This window comes from Helianthus annuus, chromosome 13 (genome assembly GCF_002127325.2).
Source record: "Helianthus annuus cultivar XRQ/B chromosome 13, HanXRQr2.0-SUNRISE, whole genome shotgun sequence".
Lineage (NCBI taxonomy): Eukaryota > Viridiplantae > Streptophyta > Magnoliopsida > Asterales > Asteraceae > Helianthus > Helianthus annuus.
In genome coordinates, this window is record NC_035445.2 from 126,689,156 (window position 1) to 126,712,013 (window position 22,858).

The 22,858-nt window shown below is 37.4% G+C and overlaps 1 long non-coding RNA gene across 1 annotated transcript; it reads right to left on the bottom strand.

Moving 5' to 3' along the window:
• Positions 1 to 7,878: 7,878 nt before the first annotated feature.
• On the bottom strand, positions 7,879 to 20,794 carry LOC110899309. The gene is made up of 3 exons (XR_002570127.2): positions 20,463 to 20,794; positions 20,296 to 20,368; positions 7,879 to 8,417 (listed from the first exon to the last, which is right to left on the bottom strand). It is a non-coding gene; the product is annotated as an uncharacterized LOC110899309 (long non-coding RNA).
• Positions 20,795 to 22,858: the final 2,064 nt, after the last annotated feature.

Sequence of the window (22,858 nt, forward strand, 5' to 3'; positions counted from 1 at the left end):
CAAAAAAAATTCTGAGATATCACAAAAACAGACGATATATACATGTGTACATCGCATTAAAAAGAGGGCAAAATCAGAATACACATGTGTACATCGCATTTAAACAAATAATTATTTTAATAATTGAATTAAGTTACATCTTTCATAATCCTTGATTTGATTTGTGAGAGATTTATGCAATCAATTTAAGAGGATAATTGATTACTTGATTTGTGAGAGATTTATGCAATCAATTTAAGATTGAAATTTCACATATACCCTTTCTGTATTTAATTAAATGAAAAAAATTAACCAAATAATTACCATCATGCCACTCACTTTAATCTCAAGATCATAAAAATCAAGGGCCCAGATCAGTTCACGCAGTTCACTCTTGGGATTTTGTTCACGTTTGAACCTAATCCTATATATATATATAGGATTAGGTTCAAACGTGAACAATTTCTCCAGCGTGAACTGATCTTGGCCGTTGATTTATATGATCTTAAGATTTAAATGAGTGGTATGATGGTAATTATTTGGTTAATTTTTTTCATTTAATTAAATACAAAAAGGGTATAACCGTAATTACGCAATCAAAATAATTCAAAAAAAGAAACCTAAATTCTTTCCATTATATTAAAATCTAATCACACAAATATCCAAACACACAAACAAACACATTGTCCAGATCTAGAGAGAGGGTCGTAGGGAATCGGTGGTGCTGTGACTGGATCTTTCTGTCAAGATCGAAAAATCACCATGCTCACCTTCAACAAACCCAAAACCATTATTCACTCCATCCACTCTCATATCACTTCACACCCTCTAATCTCCCTCTTCATCCCCACCCTTTTCCTCATCCAAATCACCCTCTTCTGCTCCCACTCACCGCCGCCACAACCACTACTCCCACCAACCGACAACCTCTGCACCGACGGCACAATCTACGTCTACGACCTCCCACCCATGTTCAACTCTGATTTACTCGGAACATGCGACGATCTAGACCCCTGGCACTGGCAGTGCGGCGTCGCCACCAACCACGGTTACGGCACCACCGCCACCGAGCTCGCCGATATCGTACAAGAAATATCCAATAAGATTGAATTTTGTGCCGGAATCGGTGGTGCTGTGATTGTGATGGATGACGACAGGGGTGAAGTGGCTCGCGGCGGAGAGGAGTGCCGACAGCGGCGGCGAGGTTTTAGGGTATCGGCGAACTCCCACAACCCGTGATAACACCAGATCTGTAAGTTTTCAACTCATTTTTTGGTTTCGAAACCATTCCGGATGGTGTTCTTCGCATATCCATTTAAACCGATTTCTTAGGTCGTTTTATTGAACTTGTAAGTTGTAACCAAACTTCCAGATCCTCCAACTTGTATGATTTCTGATGGGTTCTTGTCAGTTTTCATTTGTTGCAGGGTTGTAATGATTTCAGTTTCTTTTCAAGTCAAAACATTAAGGTTGCAATGCCTGTTGGGAACTATACTACATCGAGCATGAAATTCAGGTACTAGTCTATTTCTAACTAGAACTACAGTTTTGATGTGTTATTTTAATGGACTATAACTATACACCGTCATTATTAGACGTGTCATTAGTTTTTTCACTGCTTTAAGGCGATGTACACATGTGTATTCTGATTTTGCTTGTTTTTAAGGCGTTGTACACATGTGTATTCTGATTTTTGCTCTGGTTTTAAGGCGTTGTACACATGTGTATTCTGATTTTGCTCTGTTTTTAAGGCACTGTACACATGTGTATTCTGGTTTTGCTATGTTTTTAACGTGATGTACACATATGTATAGCGTCTGTTTTTGTGATATCTCATATTTTTTTGTGTGTATTGAATATGTAATGTTGTTGATGTACACTTGTGAATTATGCAAAGTACTAATTGCTGAGTTTTTTGTGTTATTATAGGAGACGTCGTAAACGAGGAAAGTGGAGATGGAAGGTCGATAAGGATGATTCACGTATGAGGTCGATAAGGATGATTCACGTATGTTTGTTTGCTTAATCGATAAGGATGATTCAGCATACAACGCGGCGAATAGTTGTAAAAGACTTTGTCTTTTTTATTTTTCCGATTATGTTGCGTTTTATTGTTTTCACGAAACTGGAACTTGTAATTGTATGTTTTTTTTGTTTGACGAACATTATGGAAATTGTTATTTGCTTAATATAATATAGGTTTACAAGTTTTTGTTTATATGTATGTATTGTGTAGCTAATTACACATATGTACCATGCTGAGTACACATGTGTACTGTTCAATTCATATCAAAGTACACATGTGTGTACCGTTGAAATATGAAGGTTACGTGAATCTTAAAAATCATAATCCGAATTCTAGTGGTGAAATCTAAAAAATAAATATGAAATAAAAGATAATGTGGATAATGATTTAAAATAGGAAAGATGTAACTTAATTCAATTATTAAAATAATCATTTAAATCTAATTTTTTATATAATTACAATGATACCCTTAACAACTAAAAAGGAAATCAATGGTCCAGATTAGTTCACGCTGGAACCCTACCCTATATATATATATATATATATATATATATATATATATATATATATATATATATATATATATTCATAATCTATTTTATTACATAATTTATAAATCAATTTTTCGGAATTCGTACCAACATTTTATCACTCAAATGACAAATGATTTGTTTATTGAATAATGTGTTTGGCCATTGTCTATTCTTTTTAAGAACCATCTCCGCAATCACTTTATCCATCGCGTATCGAGTATATCCGTTATTTTTTTAAAGATATAACTTCTTTTATTATTTAGTATACATATAAATTTTGTTCAACCTGTGTAATACACGAGGTTTAAAGATATAGTTTTTTTATTATTATTTGGTATACAAAATTATATTTATTCAGCCTGTACAATGAACAATGTTCTTAAAGATATAACTTTTTTTGTTATTTAATATATAAAATTGCATTTATTTTACCCTTGTAATAAATGATGGTTTTGAAAATATATTGTTTTATTATTTATTATATTCAATTACATTTATTCAACCTATGTAATGCACAGGAGTTGTGGGATGCTTTAAAAGAGTAGGTTGGTGGCACAGAGGAAGTTATCGAAGTAAACAACTGCTAAACAACAGTTTGAAACATTCTTTACAGCTTGTCCTTTGGCTTTAGGGATATTGGGAAAGAATTAGCTTTTGGTGCCGGGTTATGAATTTTTTTGTGTTTTCGTTTAGTGACTTGTTGGAAATTCAAGCTTCGGGCAATAAGGGGCTGGAAAGAAAGGCGCTGCATGGTATAGTGATTACGGCTTGCTGGCTTTTGTGGAAGGCTGGTAATGATCTTAGATTTAATGGGAAGAGGAGTAGTGTTGATGAGTTATTTAACGATGTTAGGGTGGTTAGTTTTTTTGTGGTTTAAACATAGGGCCAAGAAAGGTAAGTTTAGTTGGGGAGATTTGTGTAAATTTGTGAATATGTAGGGTTTGTTTGTTATCGGCCGTCCCGGTTTTTGGGTTCGGTGTTGTGTTAATGAAGTTCTCGTTTCAAAAAAAAAAAAAAAAAAAAAAAAAAAAAAAAAAAAAAAAACATGAAACATTTTATCACATTAAAGGAAAATCATTAACTCAACAATTCGAGAGGTTTAGTTGTCTAATAAGTGAATTAAAACTGGTAAATGTTGGTTTTCCTAATTCAACATTGAATAGCCAATTTCTAATATATAAGGGTGTAAGGGGTGCTCACCTAATAGGTGAGTCCCCTCTCTTACGCCAAACCAATCCTCGTGTGCCACGTCAACTCCCCTCTTAAACTCCCCTAACATCCGAAATTGATGGCGGCACTCCCCTCTTAGGTGAATTGGTTTTTTTTTTTTTTAAAAAAAAAAAAAAGAAAAGCATTGATTGGTCCCCTCTCCCTCTCTCCTCTCTCTCTCCTCCCCCTCTCTTCGGCAACTCCCCACCGTGCTCAGTCCCCGATTTGCCTCACCGCACCAACGGCGGCGGTGTGCCCGCTAGGTGACTTGGGTCACCGATTGGCCTTACCGCTGGCACCCCGGACACCCTAAGATACAATAGGATAACATGTATAAGGCATTTAATGTTAATTAATTGTATGTTTTGATTTCTTAAGTATAGTATATTATGACTATAAATGCTGTCTCAAAACTTACTAACAATACAATACCATAACGTGTATGGCATTTAATGTTAAATTGTATGTTTCGATATTTGAAATATAATCTTATGACTATAAATGCTGCCTACAGGGCCTTTCGAAGCTCAGTACCAATTCAAGATCACAAAAAAAATATGATGACTTCTTCGTTTAAGGTTGCCTTTTTAGCTTTATTGGTGTTGGGTACTTGTAGTTTTGCATTTGTTACCGCAATACGAGATGCTAACACTAAGAAATTGGCTCCAACTATTATGGATGTTGATAATTCGACTGAAGGCCCAGATGGAGCCTCCAAAATGTGGCGGGATTGTAGAGATGTAGAAGATTGTGACGGATTTTGCCCACCTGGTACAATTGCGACTTGTAGGGAGCCCTGGCATTGGTGCCGATGTGAATGACGTGGATAGAAATATATTATGTAAAAATCTACGTGGTTTTTAAATAAAAATATGAAAAGTTTACTACTCTAATATATTTTTAATAATAAAATTAAAGAAAAAAGATGGGTCACTAATACAATGAATAAGTAACCCAAACATGAATGAACAAAACTGATAATTTTTTTTCTTTTGGGATTTCTTTGTCATCTTTGTATATAAATTATTTTTCGTGTTACGAATTTACATCATGATAGTTGGTAAATGGGCAAAAATGATAAACGGGTCACTAATTACATGTAGACATTCATTAAATGTGATAAACACGATAACAAATGTATCCGGATACAGATAACAAACTCGATTCATTAATTCCATAAATGTCGTTGGCACGTTCTAAAGACCAAAGGACATAACCGAAAAATTCATAGTGATTGTAACATGTTCTGAAAACATTTTTATATCGATCCTCTTCTCTGGCATTCCACTGGTCATATCTAGACCTCATGTCCATTCCAGAGTCCTTGGTCAAAGTTTGAATCAGTCAGAAACATGTTAACAAAACATAAATACATAAATACATCGATATATCTCCTCTATTGTAACAAAGTAAAGGATGGCACCAATGTTATTAGAGGCTCCACCAAGTTTTCATTATTGTAGGTCACACAAGATACGCATCACGCTTTCGGACATTCTCTTGCAAGTCAATATAAATTTGATCGTCTCCAAACCGTTTTATCTCAATCAATGATTTCCAAAAAAGCAATAAAAACATGAGAAAATATAACAAACTTCAACAAATTATGTATTTAAGAATTATGATCATATTAATATTAAATAAGTATGGGGAAAAACCAAAAGGTTACCGTAACTACCTACAGGATAAGTGTAATACCACATAGTTCTCAAGTATAACTTAGCCCCTATGCGTTTCTTATTCAAAGAAGACATGTGCCTTAAAGTGCATTGACATTAAAAGTATGGGGAGAGGTCGTTGATCCGTGATGAGTCAAGATGTTAGTGAACGTTTCCAGCGTGATGCCATGTGAGATGTTGCAAGTGTAGTATATTTGAAGACTTTGGAGGTGAACTAGGTGAAGTTTGGGCGTCCGTGAAAAGTCTAGATGATTCGAGTTGGTGATGGTGATTCGGCTGCTGTGGATGAATGATGTAAACAAACAACAATTAAGGGGTGATTTTTGGGTTAATCGGGTTTGTTTGCGGGACGTATGGGTCGAGTACGGGTCAAGTTGGATACGAGTCGGGTCAAGCTAACAGTCAAGATCGTGGGAGCTGGAATAAAGGAATTATTCACATGCTTTATTAGCTGCACGTTGATGAGAAATAGTCATGTTTGACCGAGTTTATGGATGTGAACGTTGCATGGCAGTACGTGGTTCCTAGAAAGCCAGAGATCATGGTTTAATTAGCCTGTGCTTGTTTTATTTTTTATAAATACGGCAGTAGGTCTGTCATTTTGATACATGTACTCTCAATTCTAATATTACGAAAGTTCAATCATTAAATATTTTCTTGTTCGTAAGTTTTGAGTCTGTTTAATCTCGGGGCCTGAACCAACACTCCAGATATTAATAACTTTGTCAAAGTGTTAGCAATAGTTTGGGTTATCTCAGCCATTCATCACACTCAAAGGCACTTTTGGTTTCTCCCATTCAAATCATCAGCCCCGGGAACCTGGTGTTCCATAGTAAAATCAGGTTTGGAGCTCGAAAGCTCAAATGTCAAATTGCCCAATATGATACAAGGCATCATCGGAAATGGCAGATCAATCCGCTTCTGGCTAGATATCTGGATCTTCATATCCCCACTCAAAGATTTATTTCCAGAACTATTTCATCTGGAAGTGGTTAAAGACTGTGGTTTATGACTGTTTACAGAACAAAATGTGGTAATTGATTGGCATTGGAGGTGGTCTCATGACCCGGATGAACCACAAGAAGAAAACAAACTGAATGAATGTCTACGTCTCCTCAATAGTTTCAGCCCTCTAGAAGAAAGTGACAAATGGAGTTGGGGCCTCGATTGGGATGGGTCTTTTAGTGTTAAATCTATAAAAAAGGCCCTTGGTGTATCCTAGTCGTCAAACAATTACATAATGGAGTGGAACAATAGGCTACTAATGAAGGTTGATATTTTTGGATGGCAGGCAGAAATGGAGAGACTACCTACACTAACAGCCCTGATACGTGCCCAATTCTGGGATTGGGTCACCCTGGATTGGGCCAGGCCCAATTGAAACTAAATGAAAAGAAGCGTGCTGGAGGTGCTGGAAGGAAATCGAATGGAGGGAAACAGGACCAAGAAATAAGGGAGTGATTCGATAAATCAGGAGGTGGAGACGTGCGCAGAAAACTACCAAATATTTTCTATTTAGGTTTCCAGATTTGTCTAGTTTTAGTGTTGTGTTTTTGTTCATCTAAATTAGGTTTTTATACCTTGTAATCGGAGACTAGCCTTCTCGAATTGGCCAACTATCTTGTTCGTTGTTTATTTGAATCAATTGAATTCCCAGTTCCTATCATTCCTCTCGAAGAGGAATATCAATTTTGGAGCCGTTGAATGTAGACTATGTGGGGAAGGAGATAAGTCAATGCAACATACCGGATATCATTGCTTTTTCAGTGAAAGACCTCCTCTATGTTAGTAAACATGTGAAGCTGGAAAAAAAACTAGGACTAAAGTGGTGCAAGTCTTTGGTGGATGGTCCTTATGTTTACCATCCGTGTACTTATGTTTACCATCCGTGTACTTTACTCAAAATTGATATTGGAGGACTTTCAACGTGTTTGGCAAACATATCCTATTCCGCTTTTAGCTAAATTTTTCTGGCCCGTTTGAGATAAAACATGGACTTTAATGTAAGATTTTAATCCTTTTATCTGGTTAATCGATAGACAAACATGGATTTGATGACTCCGATGAAGAGGGCACTTGCCGTTTCATGGAAAATGTTATCGAGCCATAATTCAATCTTCACTCCGAAGATGCCAATGTAAGTTGTTAAGGTGGTAGAGCTGTGTTTCTTTAGCAAACTATATTAATTAATCATTTTTTAAAGGTTAACAGGGAAGATTTTTGCTTGCTGCTATTAGTGTATGGGTTTTAGCTCGGTGTGAGCCTTGTTGCGACTCGCGCTTAAGCGCGCATGAGGCGCGCTTTTTAAAACCAAGCACACAACTTACCTACATAAACAACCCCACACCCAAAGCCTGTTAAAGGTTTCAATAACGTATTGAAGTTAATTCTTCTTACTTCCGGATACTACTTATCATAAATGGTTCAGTTACCAATGTGATAGTCAGCACAATGACTGGAACCATCTTTTACTATGGGTAAAATACTGATCATTACAAATATAATAGAAGATCTAATATATTTTTTTAAACTGTCTTGTATTTTTAATGTGGTTTTAATGAAATATGGCAAGGGAGATTGACTATAGAGTGGATTCAACTCAAATAAAGAAACCACAAGGCTGGTTCAGACCCACTCAGGCTGGTGCAAAGCGTTTTTAGCACTTGAGTGTGTTTGAGGCGTTTTAGTTGTGCCTCGCCTCGTCCCGAGAGCCTAGGCTTGCACCTAGACTCTAGCGCGCTTTTGACCACTATATAGTTAACCACATTAAATGATCTAGTTTTATGACTTTGTCTTTCTTAAATAATAAAAGATAAGTTTTCGGATATCAAAAGATAAGAGTTGCCTCCCTCATTGCGCTTTATGTGCAGAAGTAACTTGATAGATTTTGCTTGGCCTCTTTAACATGACAATAGACATCTGCTTTCAGAATTGTGCTCCTGAGTGATGCCTACTACCGTCATCCTGTCCCCTCACAACTCACGTCCGTAGCTACAGAACCCGGAGGAAAACATAATTATGGCTTTTTTGAAGAACAAAAAACAAACGGACATAAATTACAGCGAATTCTGAAGAATAATAACAACGTAAGGCATACATCTCCAACATGCAACAACTTAAGATTCATTTACATTTTGGCAATCATAAATAACAATTTAAGGCATACAATCTCCAACAGTATAAGATTCGCAATTTCATATACATTTTGGCAATCATAATAAACATGATTTATCAAAAATTGAAGCATGGACAGAAAAGAGTTTGTGGGTCAACCCAACCCAACACAACCCACCCGTACTATAAAAAGGCGTGTTTCAACCCAAAGCCATTTTGGCACAACCAGCCAACTGTTGTTAAAGATAAAGCAGCAATGGCTCTTATAAACCCACATAAAACTATTAGCATCAGGACGGTTTTGGTTCTAAATAAAATAAAGATTAAAAAATTTTAAAAATATATATATAAGAGACATTACCCAACCTACCCATTTTCACCTTTAACTATATTTAAACATAATTAGAAAGAAACATTATTCCCTTCCCAAGCATCAGAAAACTCAGCACATGGAGTGTTGGTATTTAAAGATCGCTCTACTGTAAAACTACTTTCCCCATCATTTTTGCTTCTAACACTCATTGAATCATGGGGATCATGACAAAGATCTCACCATCTAGTTTGAAACATCATGTTTATCTGTTTTAGGTAGACACTTGATATTGTTGGTGCACTTGTGTCTGTACTTTGTCTGTATTCGGTCACGTTATAAATGATGTCCTTGTTAGTCATGTAAGTTTGACCAAGTCAATTGTCCTCCTAGTTTGACTTGGCCAAACATGTTGTTCATGATTGTAAGTTGTCTGTCTCGAAGGATAAGAGATCGAAGGATGATTTAGATCCTTCGATCTGCTCGAAAGATATGCTACGAAGGGTACTGTTGGACTTCGAAGGATATGCAATCCTTCGAAGTATGTGTGGATCCTTCGAAGACTTTGTCATCGATAGATGATCCTTCGACCATCTATCGAATCCTTCGGACAAGACAACCAGTGTTGGGTATATAAATACCCATGCAGTGTGTTCATATGTGAAAGACAGACTTGGTAGATGCACACACACAGAAAGATAGAGAGTCTTCTTGAGAGCATTCTGTCCGAAACACACACACACTTTGAGAGTTTGCAAGTTAGATTTGTAAACATTGTGCTTGTAACCGAAACCTTCATACGTATTAATACATTGGTGTTAATCGGTGAACATTGTGTGTTGTGTTTATACTTGCTTCATCCCGGTTTGCTTGCTAGCTTGGATTCCGCACTCGCTAGTGAGTTTGTATAACAAGGTTTAGGTTCGTCATCCTCCGAGAAGGGACCTACAAGTGGTATCAGAGCTAAGGCTCTTTACCTTGTTTAAAACCGGGTTTTATTCAAGTTCTTGGTGTGTTTGGACATTTGGTTTTGCACCCGTTTTTGGAGTTTTTATTGCACTTTTAAACTGAAAAACGAGTTCTAAACCTTCGGGAGTGCTCAAAGGCGGGTTGGGTAACTTAAAACTTGTTTTTAAGTGATTTGGTGTTTTCCGGCCAATTTCCGGTCATTATTCCGGTGACTGGTTGTTGTCCATTTTGGGTAAGTTTTGTTTGAAAATCTTGGGTTGGTAAGAAAGTACAGTCTGCCATACCCTTTTGCCGAAAGTTGACCTTACCTATCACATCACCTTTTCACCAACCTTTCACATCAGTGTCAGTGTGTCAGAGTCGCTCGAAAGATATCTTTCGACATCGAAAGACCATCTTTCGATCAAGGAAGGATCGACAGATCATCATCTTTCGACCCATCCTTCGGAGTCCGAAACATATTTTTCGATCAGGGAATCTATTCGAAAGACAGTTCATCGAAAGATAAGGATATATACTCGAAAGATAAGGATCTTTCAAATAGTGAATCCTTCGAGCTTGTGAATCTTTCGAAATCATTGTTCGAGATACAACAGTGATCTTTCGAGCACTGTTGATCCTTCGAACAAGATTTGATCTTTCGATTGTGGTCTGTTTGTTGTTAACAAGTTTCTGTGATTTTAGATCTTTCGAACAGGATCCTTCGGCTGTGTGATCTTTCGGAATATTCACTTAGCATTTATTTTGCTTATCAATCATGAATCCGAATTGGTGGAATCCGGCACCAGATAGTGGTAAATATACAAGTTCAGGTGTCACTCCCTCATGGTGGGGTACACCGGCTCCAGACGATGGAAAATACACGAATACAAGGTCATCTCCTTCATGGGCCGAGTCTCCGGTATCGACATCTTCTCAGGGAAATCAATGGGCATTGGTATCGAATCAAACTCCGAGCATTCAAAGTATCTTATTAAGCGAAAGCGAAACAGGAAGTTTGAATCGACCTCCAAAGTTGATGCATTTGAATGAATATTCAGGATGGGTTGAGAGATTTAAGACATATGTTCTTGGTCAAAATACCGAATTGTGGATACGTTTCACTACAGATTTCGATCAAGCCATAGAGGTTGCTGCTTCAGATACTGCTACGTTTGCCGATCTTCCAGAAGATAAAAAGAAAACCTATGATCTGGAAAAGAAGGCATACGCCATTCTCACCCAGGCGTTAAGCAGGGATATCTACCACCAGTTTGCCAGCTTCAAGACAACAAAGAAGTTGTGGGACGGGTTGAAAACCAGAGGAGTAGGAAATGCAGCAACACGTCAAATGCGTCATGATCTTCTCAAGAAAGAATTTGATGGTTTCACTTGTATGGATAAGGAGTCCTTGGGAGATATGACAAGCCGGTTTTATCATTTGCTTACGGAATTGGACAATTATGGTGTAACAACAACTCAAGCTGAAGTGGTGAAGAAGTTTGCTGATGCTTTGCCTCCTCAATGGAGTAGTTTCTTGGAAATCCTGAAGTACAACGGAGTGTTGAGAACCACTAATATCAACGACTTCGTGCAGCTTTTGGAAAACAAGGATCAGGAGGAAACATTAAAGGCAAAAAGAGTTCCAGTGGCGCAAAATCCAGAGATGTATTGTGGAACTTCCAATTCTTCGTCTGCAAGAACCGGTCCACATGTTCCACTTCAAACGGTGTTTGTTACTAGCACGGATATGTATGGCAACCCTGTGCAAGTTTCTGTTAAGCCACCTCCCACCACAGATATGTACGGAAATCCAATACAACCACCTCCTCCTCCGCCTCCTGCTCAACAACAACGTGCATGTTATGGAGGAACATCATCTGCTGGTCAACAATCAAAGCCAGGTACAGTACAGCTCGACACGTCAAGCTTCTCTAAAATCAGTGTAGAAGTAGCTAAGGAACACATGGAGCTGCTTAACACTGTAGTGAGTGCGTACTGTGGGTTAATAGAAGGTCAGATTGGCAACATTAATCTGACACAAGAAGATTACAGGCAGATTGATAAAGAAGAGATGGACTTGATGGACATCAAGTGAGCCTTTGCTAGTGCTGTGAGAAGAGCAAAGGATTGGATGGAAAGTACTGGCAGAACCAGCTTGGAAAGTAAGCGAGACACCAAGTATGGGTTCGATAAGCAGGCTGTAAAGTGCTTCAACTGTGGTGAACGGGGTCACTTTAAACGGGAATGTACAAAGCCAGCACAGCACGGGAATCAAAACCCTTTCAGAAACCAAGGCAACCAGCAGAACAGAAACAATGAGCGTACATTGGTACCCGTCAACAACCAAACCAACCGGGCACTTGCGGTTCAGGTGGATGAAGGTTGTGACTGGTCAATCCAGTTGGGTGGTGATGCTCCTGATGGAACAGCTTGTTTTGCTCAAGTTGTGAAGAAGCTAATTCACACCAGTGGTGGAGAATCTTCTGCCAGTGGTGGTGAATCGTCTGAAGATGAAGACTCTTCTGGGTATAGCAGAAGTGTTGATGAAGAATCATCCAATTCTGGTGATGATCATGTGGGTGAGACATCTAATGTTTCGGATGATGCTGACTTTGATGAGCTTTTGGAGGAAGCTGCAGCAGCAGAAACTCAAAGAAGATCTATTTTGGTGGATCAAGCTGCTTATACTTCGTCTTCTCTCCATTCAGCCTTTATGGCTAATGTCGACGGTTCATCAAGTCAGGTATGTGTCGATGAACCCACTGCTGTTAATTGTGATGAATGTACTAGGTTGCATGCTAGATGTGCTGATATGGAGAAAAGTATGTCTGAGTTGCAAGGCAAACATGATGCTTTACAAGCTAGTTTGTTTGACTTGCAAGACAAACATACTACTGTGAATGAGAATTTGAGTGACTTGCAAAGTAAGCATGACGCTTTGCATGAAAAGTATGATGTGACTTTTATCCACAATCAGAAATTGACTGTGGACCTTTCCAAATGCATAGAAGCCAATATGTTTTATGAAAACCATGAAAAAGAATTTAAGTCAATGATTGAGACATTAAAGAAAGATAAAACTGAATTGACAAAAATGGTTTCCAGAAAACAAACGGACATTAATTTGTATATCTCTCGTCTTGAGACAATGCAAAAAGAAATGGTGTGTGTAAAAACGGAAAGTGAAGCAATCCAACTCAAGCTAGATAGCTATTTGAGTTCTAGCTATGTGTTGGATCACATCATTGATGTCCAAAAGGAAAAAAGGGACATTACGTGCTTGGGATATAAGAAATGTCCACCTCCTGTGAGACACAATTATGATGCCATGCCAGATGAGGAGGACAGAGTGCTATTTGAACCTTCTGTGCCTCTAGATGTTAAGGAGTTTGCTGCAGGACTCGGATACCAAAAGGAAGTATCCTCAGATTCAGATGTGTCAGTAGATACTTTTGTAAGTGCTGAACAGAATCAAGATCCTCCAGTTGTGATTGAGGATGCTGATTCTTCTGATGATGAATCTGATGATGCTGTCCCAGCAAAGTCTGATGCGGTAACCAAAAATGAGGACATACCTCTTGAGAATCATATTCTATGTGATCCTCCTGCTAAACCCGCTAAGACTGTTGCAATCGAGTCCTCGTCTGAAAACAAGTCGGAGAGTGTGAATTTGCTGTACACTCTTGTTGGTGATGACAAAATTTACTCTGACAAAGTTTTTCCTATTAAGAATGTTAATCAATCCTTAATCAGTAAAGTCTTTGAGAATTCGACTAGTAAGTTTTTGGGAAAGTCAGGACCACGTGTTACAGTTACACAGTGTCCTCCTATTCCAAAGGCCGAAATTCGAAAACAATTTGGCAACAAGAAATTACCAACAGTGCCAAAACAGCAAAATCACACCAAGCCCAAAGCAAAATCACCGGCTCAAACTCAAAAGAAGCCGAATCAGAAGAAAAACAAGAATGTAAACTTTGTGAAATCGACGGGAACGGACAAAATTGAAATGTTTGAAAATAAATCTAACTTAGATTTTGTCAAGAAAGCTACTGTTTTGAGAAGAAATGAACAAAACAGTTCAAAGCCTAGTACCTCGGGTTCACAAAGTTCAACATCATCGGCTAAGCGATCACATGATACTTCGGGGTTTGTAGAACGATTGGACATGTAATTAGAAATTGTCCATATCTTCATAAGCAAAAAGAAAAGGTTGATGTTCCCCGTGACCACAATGACCGTAAGCGATCTGTTTCTGTAAAACAAGATCCCCGCCTTGCAAAAGAAAGGGAAAAGAAACAGAAACGTCAACAGGTTAAGAAGATTGAAAAAGCAATTAAAACCGATGTGGTTCAAAAACAATCTGTTGCTGTAAAACCAGACAATTCTACAACTTCAAACAATTCAGAAGTTAAAATTTTAAAGAAAGACACTGGTAAAACAAAACAGACCTGGAAACCTAAATCGGTTACTGAATCAGGGGAACCATCACAATTCACCAACCATCAAAGACAAGAAGTTATTGTCATTGATGAAAATGGAAGACCCAAGACCACAATGGCTTGGGTCCCCATCTCCAACTAATTCATTTGAGTTCATGTGCAGGGTGTTCCAGGAGGAACTGTCAGTAGTCATTGGATTGTTGATAGTGGGGCATCCAGGCACATGACAGGCGACATGAAGCTTCTCTACGACGTTAAATCTATTAGAGGAGGTTATGTTGCTTTTGCTGGAGATAAAGGTGGATATATAACGGGTGAAGGAATGATATCTAACGGGATTGTGAGCTTTGACAAGATCAACTTTGTGCAACAACTTGATCACAATCTTCTTAGTGTTTCTCAAATCTGTGACAAGCAATTTTCAGTACACTTTGATGCTAATGGATGTTATGTGCTGAAACCCGGCTTCAAAATTCCAAAAGAATGGATTCTCTTGTCGGCTCCAAGGATAAATGATTTGTACGTCCTTGATATGAGCCAAGCTATTACTACGTCTGCACAAGCAACTTGTTTCGTTTCCAAAGCCACAGAAAAAGACACTATCTCTTGGCACAGGCGAATGGGTCACATTCACTTACGCAAAATGAATCATTTGGTTTCAAATGAATTGGTGAATGGTGTTCCCCTCAAAAATTTCCATCTTCAAGACGTCTGTGTTTCGTGCCAGAAAAGAAAGCAAACGAAGAAGAAGCACCCTACAAAGAAAATCAACACAGTGGCAGTTCCTCTTGAACGATTGCACATGGATTTGTTCAGTCCTGTCAAGCATAAGAGTATTCGGGGTGATCAATACTGCCTCGTGATTACTGATGATTATTCAAGATTTTCTTGGGTAGCGTTCATGGCACACAAGAGTGAAACCTTTGGCATCATCAAAAACTTGATCATTCAGATTGAGAATTTGTATAAGTTGAAGGTTAGGCGGATACGTAGCGACAATGGTACTGAATTTAAAAATCATTCCATGACGGAGTTTTGCACTTCAAAGGGTATTCTTCATGAGTTTAGTGCAGCTTATACTCCTCAACAGAATGGTGTCGCTGAACGTAAGAACCGCACATTGATCGAGACTGCTAGGACAATGTTGGTAGAGTCGCAGTTACCCATTCCATTCTGGACTGAAGCTGTGGCCTCTGCATGTTATACATTGAACAGAGTCCTTACAGTCAAAAGGCACAACAAGACCTGCTTTGAGCTTCTTCAAAAATGGAAACCAGATTTGTCTTATCTAGAACCGTTTGGAGCTCCATGCACAATCATCGATCCTAATGGAAAGTTTGGGGCAAAAGCAATTGATGGATACTTTCTTGGGTATGCCACCCCTAACTTACGAGTCTGGAATCTAGAGACTAAACGGGTCGAGGAATGGTCTGAGGTCAGAGTACAAAGGCACACTTTGCCAGTCAAAAATCCGGGTCAACCTTGGATGTTTGAGTACTATGACTTCTTCAATTCGATCAATGTTGAAGCCGTTGAAGAAACTGCTGCGGCTAGGATGTTTTCCGAGAGTGACAATGCAACAGTTTCACCGGTGGTTCGTCCAATTCTTGTTAATCAAGAACCATCTTCTTCGGTGAACAATAATACTCTCAACAATGAGGATTTTCATGATGCAAACGAATTGAACGAATCTTCAGAGGATGATGAATTTCTAGATGCAGATCAAGAAGCCCCGACAACAGCAGTTCATGGTACTTCAGAGGGTACTCCTCCAGTGGATGCCCATAGAACAGCTGAGGCTACTGCATCATCCTCTTCGTCAATTCCGGGCCTTGATTTGGTTGTTGATCTTAATCTCAACAACCTGGGTATAAATGTTCCAGTTCCAGATAATCCAGAAACAAGGATTCATAATACCCATCCTCAACAAAACATCATTGGAAATGTGCAAAGTGGCGTTCAAACAAGAAACATGTTGCGAAACAACAACAATGCAGGCTTGTATGCAGCTATTCGAGTATCCGGGCAACAAAACGATTGGTCCTTCGCGTGTTATGTCTCACAGGAAGAACCAAGAACGTGGAAAGAAGCCTTGAAAGACAACACTTGGGTTGAAGCAATGCAGGAAGAACTGCAACAATTCCAGAAGCTGGGTGTCTGGAAACTCGTAGAGAAACCTGCTGGATACAAGAAGATTGGTACCCGTTGGGTGTTTAAATGCAAAAAGGATGACCGCGGAGTTGTTATCCGAAACAAAGCACGTTTAGTCGTTCAAGGTTTTCGTCAGATTGAAGGGATCGACTACAACGAAGTGTATGCACCTGTTGCACGTCTCGAAGCAATTCGAATCTTTCTAGCCTATGCTTCCTTCAAAGGATTCAAGGTTTATCAGATGGACGTGAAAAGTGCATTTTTACATTGTGTGGTTGAAGAAGAGGTATACGTCGAACAGCCTCCAGGTTTTGAAGATCCTATCCATCCCGATCGGGTTTGGTTGCTCAACAAAGCTCTATATGGTCTTCATCAAGCACCGCGAGCTTGGTATGCAACCTTATCACACTATCTGCTGGAGAACGGTTTTCGTAGAGGTCTTATCGACTGTACTCTTTTCATCAACGGCTGGATGTCAGTTTTTAGGAAATCGCCTAGTCACATGGCAGTGCAAGAAGCAGACGTGTGTCGCTACATCAACATGCGAAGCTGAATACATTGCTGCCTCAAGTTGTTGCTCCCAAGTTCTTTGGATCCAACAACAAATGCGGGACTACGGTTTTGAATTCCTAACTACTCCTATTTACGTTGATAATTCTGCTGCTTTAGATATCACTAGAAATCCTGTGCAGCACTCAAAGACCAAGCACATCGAAATCAAATATCACTCCATACGTGATTGCTTTGAGAAAAGGCTAATCGATGTTGTTAAGGTCCACACCGATGACCAACGTGCCGACTTATGTACCAAAGCTTTTGATAAATCAAGATTTGACTTTTTATTATTGGTAAACGGCATTAAGGTCAAGCAAGAGTAAAAACCAACATCGGAAAATCATTTTTGTAAATATCTTTGTGTTTTAAATTTCTCTTAGTTTATTGATTTTAGGGGGAGTAAATCCAAATATCTGAAAATCCAAAAACATCGAAAAATTTCAAAAACACAAAAACAATAGAAAAGCAAAAATGAGTTTCCTGGCGAGCAAAAGAGAAAATGATAGTACATCAGTGGTCTATCCAAACCTCTTTAAACCTTAAATGAAAAACGATAAGCAGCTCTATATAAGATGTATCGGTAGGCTCACAATCATTTTAAAGTGTGCAGGGTGATATAAATCTTAAATCGACTGAAGATCAGGTGGGAACCATTCATTGGCATATGGTCTTAGTACCGAAATTTCGTTTGATAGATTGCCGAGGTTCTGAGATATTCGGTCTTTATGCTGCTTATCATCTGGGTATCATGGTTGTATCTTTTACCGAAAAATAACGGGGACGCAAGTCTAGATCTTCCATGATACTATACATACGTGTACATAATACATACTGCATTCGACCTCAATAAGTGATAAACAATCACATGTCCAAACAAATAAGTGATAAAATATCACATTTATCCGGGAGTCAAGTTCGTCTCTCTGTTGTACGAAAGTACTGACCTGTTCATGAACTTGCTCCTGTGCCCTCATGCATCTGAAAATCAAGTTCCTCATCAATAAGTGATTATATCACATAGGGCTTGTTTTCATTCAAAATAAGTGAGAATCTCACATCATATACGGTCAAACAGATGATAATCGGTATACTCACCGGTAAGATGAACCCTCGTGCATACCTTGATACAGGAATGTGTCGTGATGTGGATGAACACCGGTCGGTAAGTATAAATCATACTTAACGTATCCCCTCGCCATGATTACATCTGATAAGTTGAGCTTAAGTGGACAACAATACCGATAATTGTTATAGGATGCTTATCTTAATGTTAACTAACTGAACAACAAGAGTGTTTTGGCATGACCGTACACTGATATGATTCTCTTACCCTCGAAACTCGCAAAAAGAATGTCTGTATATATATTTATTTACTGCTTAACTTTTATTGTTTTATTTTAAACAGTTTCGTCGTTTGGTGCATATCAGCACGACATTAGCGGTGATCTCGTTTGATAACACTCAAAGGATTTTAAAATTGTTGTCTTTTAATTTCAAAAATACCAAAAAGATTTTAGGTGAGTTTTAATATAAACTTTGTAAAAGCCAAAAAGATTTTCTTTCTACTTTATTTTCGATCATACGATGTTGGAGCTCGAGTCTTCGTTACCTGAAACCTGAACGAAAACCGAATTGACTGTATCTTCATAAACGGTTGAAATTTGCATGTTTTGAAAGTTAAAGACTAAAATTGACAAATTTATTAAACTTTCAAACTGTCGGACGGTGTTTGATTGTGACATGGTCATTCGCGTGTCATTTGTTTATGCTAAAATTCCAAGCAGTTGTTCTCATTACGCGTTTAGATTTCTTGCATGTGCAGATTCTAAAGGCTAGGAGAACATGGTCGATGACAAGCTTAGGAATGAAGACACGACGTGAAGGCACTCAAAAGATGAAGATGATCGAGTTGCCGCGGACCATCATCAACACCACAAGGATCTCACTTCATAAAGATCAAGTATTTCACGAGCATAACTCAAGGGGGAGCTTATGTTAAGGGGGAGTTTGTCAACACACTTCCTACATGATACAGGTAGTTTGTTGATACACTCTCTGCTTTCAAGACGTGAAGACTTTGAAGATCCTCCGACATTGAAGACTTGAAAGGACATCAGAGTCTTGAAGACATGAAGATCAAGGATGATCAAGGTCAAGACAAATCTGCAAACATCGAAGATCGAGACAAAGCTACAGCCAAGGGGGAGTTTGTTGGTGCACTTGTGTCTGTACTTTGTCTATATTCGGTCACGTAATAAATGATGTCCTTGTTAGTCATGTAAGTTTGACCAAGTCAACTGTCCTCCTAGTTTGACTTGGCCAAACATGTTGTTCATGATTGTAAGTTGTCTGTCTCGAAGGATAAGAGATCGAAGGATGATTTAGATCCTTCGATCTGCTCGAAAGATATGCTACGAAGGGTATTGTTGGACTTCGAAGGATATGCAATCCTTCGAAGTATGTGTGGATCCTTCGAAGACTTTGTCATCGATAGATGATCCTTCGACCATCTATCGAATCCTTCGGACAAGACAACCAGTGCTGGGTATATAAATACCCATGCAGTGTGTTCATATGTGAAAGACAGACTTGGTAGATGCACACACACAGAAAGATAGAGAGTCTTCTTGAGAGCATTCTGTCCGAAACACACACACACTTTGAGAGTTTGCAAGTTAGATTTGTAAACATTGTGCTTGTAACCGAAACCTTCATACGTATTAATACATTGGTGTTAATCGGTGAACATTGTGTGTTGTGTTTATACTTGCTTCATCCCGGTTTGCTTGCTAGCTTGGATTCCACACTCGCTAGTGAGTTTGTATAACAAGGTTTAGGTTCGTCATCCTCCGAGAAGGGACCTACAGATATGTGTATTTTCAACATCACCAAAAACAGCATCAGTGGTAACTCTTCTTTTTCTTCAACCATTACATAATAAAAAAAAAAAACACAATATATTTGTTACAGTAAGCACTTAAATCGAACACTTATGTAATAATTAAAAACTGTTATAAAAGATCTTAATGAAACAATTGTAAGAACGCCTTAATGCAGCATGAGAACCGTGGCTTGACATTCAGCTGGTAGTAGATTAGGAAAACGTCTGATCTGACCACCACTATTGCTACATATTAAAATAGAAAGGTGCAACAACTACTTTTAAAATAAAAGCCTAATGAACTCTGGTTTACTTGATTAATAACATTAATAGAGCCAATCTCAAATTCTAAACCACAATTTGGTGTGTAACCCTAAACTTGGTAGTATCAAAATTAGCCCTAATTTTGTAACGAATTAGCCCTAATGAACTCTGGTTTACTTGATTAATAACATTAACGAATTTTACCTCAATGGAAGGGGAATATGGTGACTTCTGGCACACTTTACCTGCTCGATCTCTCTTGAAGTTTGCCCTAACTCTTTTGTAATTATCAAAGCAACACAGTTACAAACCAAATCACTTTACAAAGAATAGAAGATTTCAACTCAGAATACAGATAATAAAAAACAAACCTGTTTGTTGATTACAATCAGATGCACATCTCCGTTTAGTATCAACAGCTGTGAAGACCTTCAATTTACCTTGTCGTAAGCAATTGAGAACAGATTTGAAGTGTGTGAGAGCGAAATCAAAGATGATGTAGGGTTTTGTAAGAGTGGAAGGTGTTTATATGGATGCAGAGAAGCATGTTACAGGAATCCAGAAAGCAAAATTCAACAGATAATATGGGGAGAGACGGGAATGAAAGCAAAATTCAACAGAAAATAAGGGGAGAGACGGGAGGATTGGTTTCATGGGAGGGAAGGGGGAATTGGTTACGTGGAGGAAGGGGTAGAATGTTCAGATCTGAAAATAAAGTGTGCTTTAAAATTTGAAATACCGCTCAAGATTTTAGGAATATGTTTGATTTAAAGGCTTTTTAGATCTTAAGCTTCAAATGCTTGTATCATGTGCTTTCAAGACTTGTACATGGCAAATGACCATTTCTATCCATTGGATATGCTTATTAATATAGTATAGACATAGATATACATATTGTGTTTTAACATTTTCTTTCGCTATATATTTTACCAAAATATATAAGGAAAGTGTGTATATTATATTATGTGCCGTTTTCCCCTTTGTTGTAAGGCCATGGGGTATACTTTCACGCCCCGTAACTACACGTAGGCGCTACATCATCCACTTGACACTCTTTCACTTCACCTCGTACCAAGAAATTGGTTTAACCCCCATTAACACCCTTACATTAATTAAAATACATATATATATAGCATGTTGTGTGTGTGCAAATGTTCATATGCTTGATTCCCTCACTCTCTCTCCTAGTTAACATCTTAACACGTTAAAGTTTTAATGCCCCTTAACACTCTCCAGGAGCGCGGTATGACAAGTGTTAACGCATGCCAACTAGGATTAACACCTACGAGTGTTAGAGTATACCAGGCGGCCTAATAACTTTTTCTTTTATATTGTTTATATTCAACTATAGAGCTCATGGCAGGATAGAAATTCAGAAAATAAAGATAAGGGCTTAATATGAAATTCTGATATTCTCCGTCATTGACCCACTATTGTTTTTCAAGAAGTGGTGTTAGTATAGATATTCTTAGTTATCTTTTGAATTAAAGTTGGGTATCAAAATAGATCTTGGATAAACATGTAGGTTTGTTTCCTTAGTTATATAAAAGCTCGTTTTGATTATTACATTGTATATATATTATCAAGGAAATTTGCATCCTTCATATACATACATATAAATATAAAGTTTTAACAATTTCCTGTAACATATAATTTCAATTTATAAGAATCAAATTTCATAATTGTTTATACATTACTTTGTTTTAGTCCTTTATATTGATAAAATAAATTTCTTTTTTATTGAACATCATATTTTGGAATAAAAAGGGTAATTTCATCAAAAGAAATAAATTTAATAAAGATATAAATTTTATGGATTCCTTTAGAATAATTTACCTTTAACTGACTGGTTGACCCAATTTCTATTATAACGTATTTAGGACTTAGGACTTGATTCTAATTTATCATATTTATTTATTAAAAATCATAATAGATAATACAAAGTTCTAGCGTTTCTAAATTTGATTCTTAATATATTAAGTAATGGAGTATTATTCTCGTATCAAAATATATATACATATGACTCTAAATATTGTTTTAGAAATAAATTAAACTTATCAAATGCTAAAAATTGTTTCCTCTTGAGATATACGTACATATATTTTAAACCATATAGTTATACCATACTTAAATGTTTTTGTACATATTTTTACTTTATGAATGAAATATCATTTATAATATAGATACAAGTTATATATAGAATATACATATGTTTGACTTACATATAATTTAAGAAATAAGTTTAAGCTATTTCCTGTTGATATATAGGTGCTATGTAAAAAAATCATTTAATTACACGGTACCAATTTGTTGTACATATTCCTATTTCATAGATACAGTTTTTATATAAAATATTATATATCTTCCATTGTATATGTATATGTGCTTAAATTTTAGAATCGTCAAACTATGAATTATGAACTGTAATAATTCTTGTTCATTATAAATTAAATTAAGAATTATGTTTTATAAAACTCTTTTAACATAACTTTATTGTTTTTTTTTTTTTTTTGAATGGCCAACGAAACCTTTTATTACTCCATCAAAATTACCAGCCAGGAGCTAGCAACAAAAAGTCCAAAAACAAAAAGCAAACAGAGAACAAACAAAATCTTAACAATTACACCATTCTTAACTACCAAATTACGTTAAAATCCCACCACTCTTGTCGCGTAATGCTTTTATATTTTGACCTCATCCTCATTCCTTGATAGGTTGCCTCCTTTATGATTGTCATCATCTTTTGTACCGTGTTGTGTCCATCACC